This window comes from Erinaceus europaeus, chromosome 1, assembly GCF_950295315.1.
Source record: "Erinaceus europaeus chromosome 1, mEriEur2.1, whole genome shotgun sequence".
In the NCBI taxonomy this organism is placed as follows: domain Eukaryota; kingdom Metazoa; phylum Chordata; class Mammalia; order Eulipotyphla; family Erinaceidae; genus Erinaceus; species Erinaceus europaeus.
The window spans coordinates 160317216-160323215 of record NC_080162.1 but is presented as its reverse complement, the minus strand read 5'-3'; positions in this window follow the sequence as shown (position 1 = coordinate 160323215).

Genomic DNA, 6000 nt, shown 5'->3' with positions numbered 1-6000 from the left:
AGTTCTGCTATTGCCCAATTTGTCTATGGTTCTTCTGAAACTAAAATTTAATTATTGGTTATTTTTTATAAAAATTTGACAACTGTAGTATCAATAATGCATGCATGGTATTCAAAAAATCCTAGTTTTCTAAAAACAAGCTACAGATGGGTCTTTACCCATTGAAGCACATACTGAAACCCCCAAAGATATTTTTGTATTTCCCTTGAAGGTGTTCCCAGTGTGTAACATGATGCTTGAAGCATAAGGTGTTTAAGAAATATTTGTGGAATGCATTGAACAAATAAGTAATAAATCTGTGAACTCAGGAAACCAACACTGAGCTTAATTTACAATCTGTTCTCTGTGGTAGAGTGGATAGACACATCACTTTCCTAGTCTTAATATTATACCTGCACTGGAGCTTATACGCATTATTTCATGGTAGTCTTTGGAAGAATGTAGAAAATCTGATTATGTAGAGTATCACACTATTTCAGCTAGTGTTGAATATGCTTCATGGTATCTGTCAAGATGACATGAATCTAAATGAAAAAAGAACTGCAAGTCTTTAAATGGAAAAAGTCTCACTGTATGAGTAACTTGTGCTGGGAACCCATTCTTTAAACAGACTAAAAAAATTTAGAAATTTAGAATTTAATGATCAAATAGTTTCTTTGTATTCAGAAGCTATGATTTTTTAAAGATCACTTCTTACTTTATATTTTATTGGGGAAAATGGTTTTTCTACTAATTTATAGATGATGGTTTGAGTTTTATCTCCTATAATGGTTATTTTAGCTCCCAAGACATAAATTGGCCCTGGAGAACCAAAAACAAAAGAAGAAAGAAAGAAAGAAAGAGAGAGAGAGAGAGAGAGAGAGAGAGAGAGAGAGAGAGAGAAAGAAAGAAAGAAAGGAAGAAAGAAAGGAAGGAAGGAAGGAAGGAAGGAAGGAAGGAAGGAAGGAAGGATTAGAGAACACCAACATGCAACTGTCATATTTGGATCACTCTGCCCTAGCAATATTCTAGAGAGTTGGTTTTTGTTTTGTTTTGCCTTGTTAGGCTTTTTACCCTGAATTCTGAGTTACATTTGGACTTAAAATCATTTGTCCACATTGACATAGAGCAACCTCAAGGAAATCTAATTAGTATTCTAAATTATAAAGTTTGGAATAAATGAATGAATATATTTATTCGGAACCACACTGAAACTTCAAATACATCTATATGGAACATGAGCAGAGACAATTTTAATTTATTTTTGTCAGGTTTCAAATCTACTAGCAGCCAAAACAGAGCTTATTTGAATATAGTAGGCATTATATCAATTAAATCTCACAAAACTGCTATTTTCTACCACACAGTGTTTATGGGGGCTAATTTGGGACTAAAACTACAATTTATATTGTTGAAGTTATTTACTTATCAAATATAGTTCCTAATATGTGTCATCTAACAAAAAGCTTGTGGTTTTTTTCTGCAATCTTTAAGTAATAACATTTTACTTTAAAAGTCTCTATCCTTTATCTACAATTCAGAAGAAATGAAGAAATGTGAAATGTCTGAAAATAATCACTTGGGATAGGTTTTTTTTTCTCTTTATTTATTTATTTTCCATCCAGGATTATTGCTGGGGCTCAGTGCCTGCACCACGAATCCACTGCTCCTGGAGGCCATTTTTTTCCCTTATGTTGCCCTTGTTGTTTTTATCGCTGTTGTTATTATTATTACTGTTATTATTAATGTCATTGTTGTTGGATAGGACAGAGAGAAATCAAGAGAGGAGGGGTAGACAGAGAGGTAGAGAGAAAGATAGACACCTGCAGACCTGCTTCACCACTTGTGAAGTGACCTCCCTGGAGGTGGAGGGGCTCAAACCGGGAATCCTTGTGCAGGTCCTTGCACTTTGCGCCATGGATGCTTAACCCGCTGTACTACCTCCCCGCCCCAAGGCTCAGGTTTTTTCAAAGTCTATAAATTAAAACACCATTAAAAATAGTTTCGGAGAGCTGCAAGTATTCAGTACATTTAAGGAAGTATATTGGTTAGGCGTGAGCTTTCAATTTCCTTCTTCACTTTATTTTATGATTTAAAACAAAAAGAGTTGTTTCTGTCATAAATAAAAGATTTTTTTTCATAATTAAAAGATTTTAAACAGCTGCACAACTTTGTTCTTTTAGTACTCAGAGGGCTTTGTTTTTCCATAAATACATAAACCTATCACAGGAAAAAATGAACTTCTTGTGCATCCAAGGTCTACTAGCTCATTAGAGAGAGGGATTTAGCAAATAAACCAATGAAGGAAATAAACAAACAGGATCCCTAGTGCCCTGAATGTCATAGCAGCTCCACATGCTCTCCCTAGAGGGCTGTTTTCACCCAGGAAAAGAGGAGAAATTGCTCATCCTTAGGGGGAAAATTAATTTCTTCACATTGAAGCATTTGCTTTCTATGCACAGTGAGATTGAGAACATATAAAAGTCTGGTGTAAATAAGAACTTGCCTTTGGAACTGTAAAAGAAGCCAGATGTTCTATCATTCACCTGACTGATCTGCTTGAAGAAGTGAGTCAGAGAGTTCAGCGTTAGAAAACTTGTAAGCCAGAGTTAAGCAATGCTCTGGTTTTTCTCTCTGAATATCTCTCACTAAAATAAAATAAATAAAAATATTAGAAGAAAAATGTGTAATAAATTGTCTAAGCTTTTAATTAATACCTTAATTAACTAAGTTATTAATTCTTTTTTATTTCTTTATTGGGGATTAATGTTTTACATTCAACAGTAAATAAAATAGTTTGTACATGCATAACATTTCCCAGTTTTCCACATAACAATACAACCCCCACTAGATCCTCTGCTATCCCTCCCCCGCACCCCAGAGACTTTTACTTTGGTGCAATACACCAACTCCAGTCTAAGTTCTGCTTAGTGTTTTGTCTACTGATCTTGTTTTTCAACTTCTGCCTATGAGTGAGGTCATCGCATGTTCGTCCTTCTGTTTCTGACTTATTTCACTTAACATGATTTATTCAAGCTACATCCAAGATGGGCTGAAAACAGTGAAATCATCATGTTTAATAGCTGTGTAGGATTCCATTGTGTACATATACCACAACTTCCTCAGCCACTCATCTGTTGTTGGATACTTGGGTTGCTTCCAGGTTTTGGCTATTACAAATTGTGCTGCTATGAACATAGATATACACAAATATTTTTGGATGGGTGTGTTTGGTTCTTTAGGATATTTCCCCAGGAGAGGAATTGTAGGGTCATAGGGTAGGTCCATTTCTAGCCTTCTGAGAAGTCTATGTTATTAATTTTTTTTTTTTTGCCTCCAGGGTTATTGCTGGGGCTTGGTGCCTGCACTATGAATCCACTGCTCCTGGAGGCCATTTCTCCCACTTTTTTTTGCCCCTGTTGTTGTAGTTATTGTCATTGTTGCCATTGCTGTTGTTGTTGTTGGATAGGACAGAGAGAAATCGAGAGAGGAGGGGAAGGCATAGAGGGAGAGAGAAAGACACCTGCAGACCTGCTTTACCATTTGTGAAGTGACCCCCCTACAGGTGGGGATTCTTCCACTCTTCAGTCCTGGCAGCAGAGCAACATGTTCTTTCTGGTCTGATATAAAGGGCACATCATCGGATTAATTAATCTTGGAAAAGCTCAAAGTGTTTTCTGCAACACACAAAGTTGGAGTTCCTGTAGCTCAGTCCCTCACTATTCCCAACTTGCAGGAACACACAGAAAACACCTTTCCCAGCCACTGTTGTCTGAGACCAGTGACAACCTGGCTCATGCTTATTTACAGGAGCCTTCCAAATTAGATCACCTGGAGTGAGGATGCATTAAAGGTCAGTGTAGAGTTCCTGGAAAAATGTGAGAATGTGTAGGAAGAAAATGTCATGCAGTTTTAAAAGGTGCCTCAGTCATAGTTTTCAAACAATTTGAGATAATCAGCATCTTATTGAAATGGGAAGAAGAAACTAAGCTTACATTTCTTTTACTTTCTCCAAGAAGATATACCTTTTTGAGGAAGGGCATATAGTTCAAAGAGACCAGAGTTCAATTTCCAATTTGGTCACTGCCTTTCGTTTTCATGTAGTAGTCTCTTTATGTTTTCACTGTCAACCTCTTCCTGATCTACCCATATGACAGCGGTATTAATAATATTAAAACCATGGAATACTCTGTTCATTTTATAGGTGGAACAAGTGAGGTACAAAGACATTAAGTGATGGGCCCAGAATCATAGCACTAAAAAAAAGTAAACTGGGATTCTAATCTAGTATCTAGACCAGGATTCCGTGACATTAAGTACAAGATGCTGTATTGAAATGTGAGTGTTTTGTGATGCAAATAGAAAGTTGTAAGAAGTTACTGGGAAATAGCAGAGGACGTGATAAAATTAAATCAAAAGAAGTAGGTAACCCTGCCCTTCCCTCAAAAATTGCTCACTATCCCTGCCTTAACAGAGTCATAAGAACTTCACTTAGAATACTAAATTCCTCCTCACTTGAGAGTCAAAGCATAAACGAAGATTTCTATAAATTTCTAGGCACTTGTAACAACATGGAATATTTTTCTCTTTACTGTTCTATTTCTGTGGTGGAACAAGATGAAATATAGCCTCACAACATATTTTTGGACAAATAAAACTGTAGTGAAAAAGGAAAAGTATCTTGAAATGCTATTTTGCCACCCACATTTTGGTGTTTCTCTGACACCCTAACATCAGCCTCTTTCCATTTCCCTCCTGACTCTTTTACCTCCTCACTCTTCTTACCCTGTCAGCCATCTACCCCCAAACTATAACCAATCCACCTTCAGCTCCTATTTTTAGCAATGTATTTTTGCTGCTTCAGCCTGTTCCTGAAAGTCTTACTCTTCACATCAAGTGTCAGATCAAACAAAGAAATTTTGATGGCAGCTATTAAGATAATTACATTTGTTAGACATCACTACAATTAGATAATGGTGCTGATATGATGAAAAGGAGAGTGATATTGTATAAGTCAGATTCTTTTTTCTTATGACATATTTATTTATTTAGAGACAAAGAACAGAACATCACACTGGTATAGGTAGTGCTGGGATTGAACTTGGACCTCATACTTATAGGCCCTGTGTTCTATCACTGCATCACACTGGGGCCACAACAGATTCTTAAGCTACAACAGTACGTCTAAGTTTAATGCAAGGAGTTATCCACGTGAATCCAATAAAACATGTAGAATGAAATCCTAACTTTGAGGCAGGAATATGGAAGTGGAGAAAATCAGAACAAAAGACCCCTTGTGAAATTTAACTTCTAGAAGTAAAGATGAGAGGGGTGAGCTGAACACACATTACAATGCACAAGAGACCACACGCAAAGCTTTCCTCCTGAAAGTGGGGACAGGAGGCTTGAACCAAGTTCCTTGAGCATTGTAACATATACACTGAACCAGGAGCACCACCACTCAGCCCTAGGCCAACTTTGTTTCCAGATTGAAATAGAGAGACCAAAACTGAGGTAGAGGAGAAAATAACAAGCACAGAAGTTTCCTTTGGGTTCAGACTCAAACCTGGGTCAAGTGCAAGGAAAATTGTGTCATAAAATGGGCAGAGGATATGAACAAAACATTCACCTCAGAGGAGATCCAAAAGGCTAACAAACATATGAAAAACTGCTCTAGGTCACTGATTATCAGAGAAATGCAAATTAAGACAACACTAAGATACCACCTCACTCCTGTAAGAATGGCATACATCAAAAAGGACAGCAGCAACAAATGCTGGAGAGGTTGTGGGGACATAGGAACCCTTTTACATTGCTGGTGGGAATGTAAATTGGTACAGCCTCTGTGGAGAGCAGTCTGGAAAACTCTCAGAAGGCTAGACATGGACCTTCCGTATGATCCAGTAATTCCTCTCCTGGGGTTATACCCCAAGGACTCCATAACACCCAACCAAAAAGAGGTGTGTGCTCCTATGTTCATAGCAGCACAATTCATAATAGCTAAAACCTGGAAGCAACCCA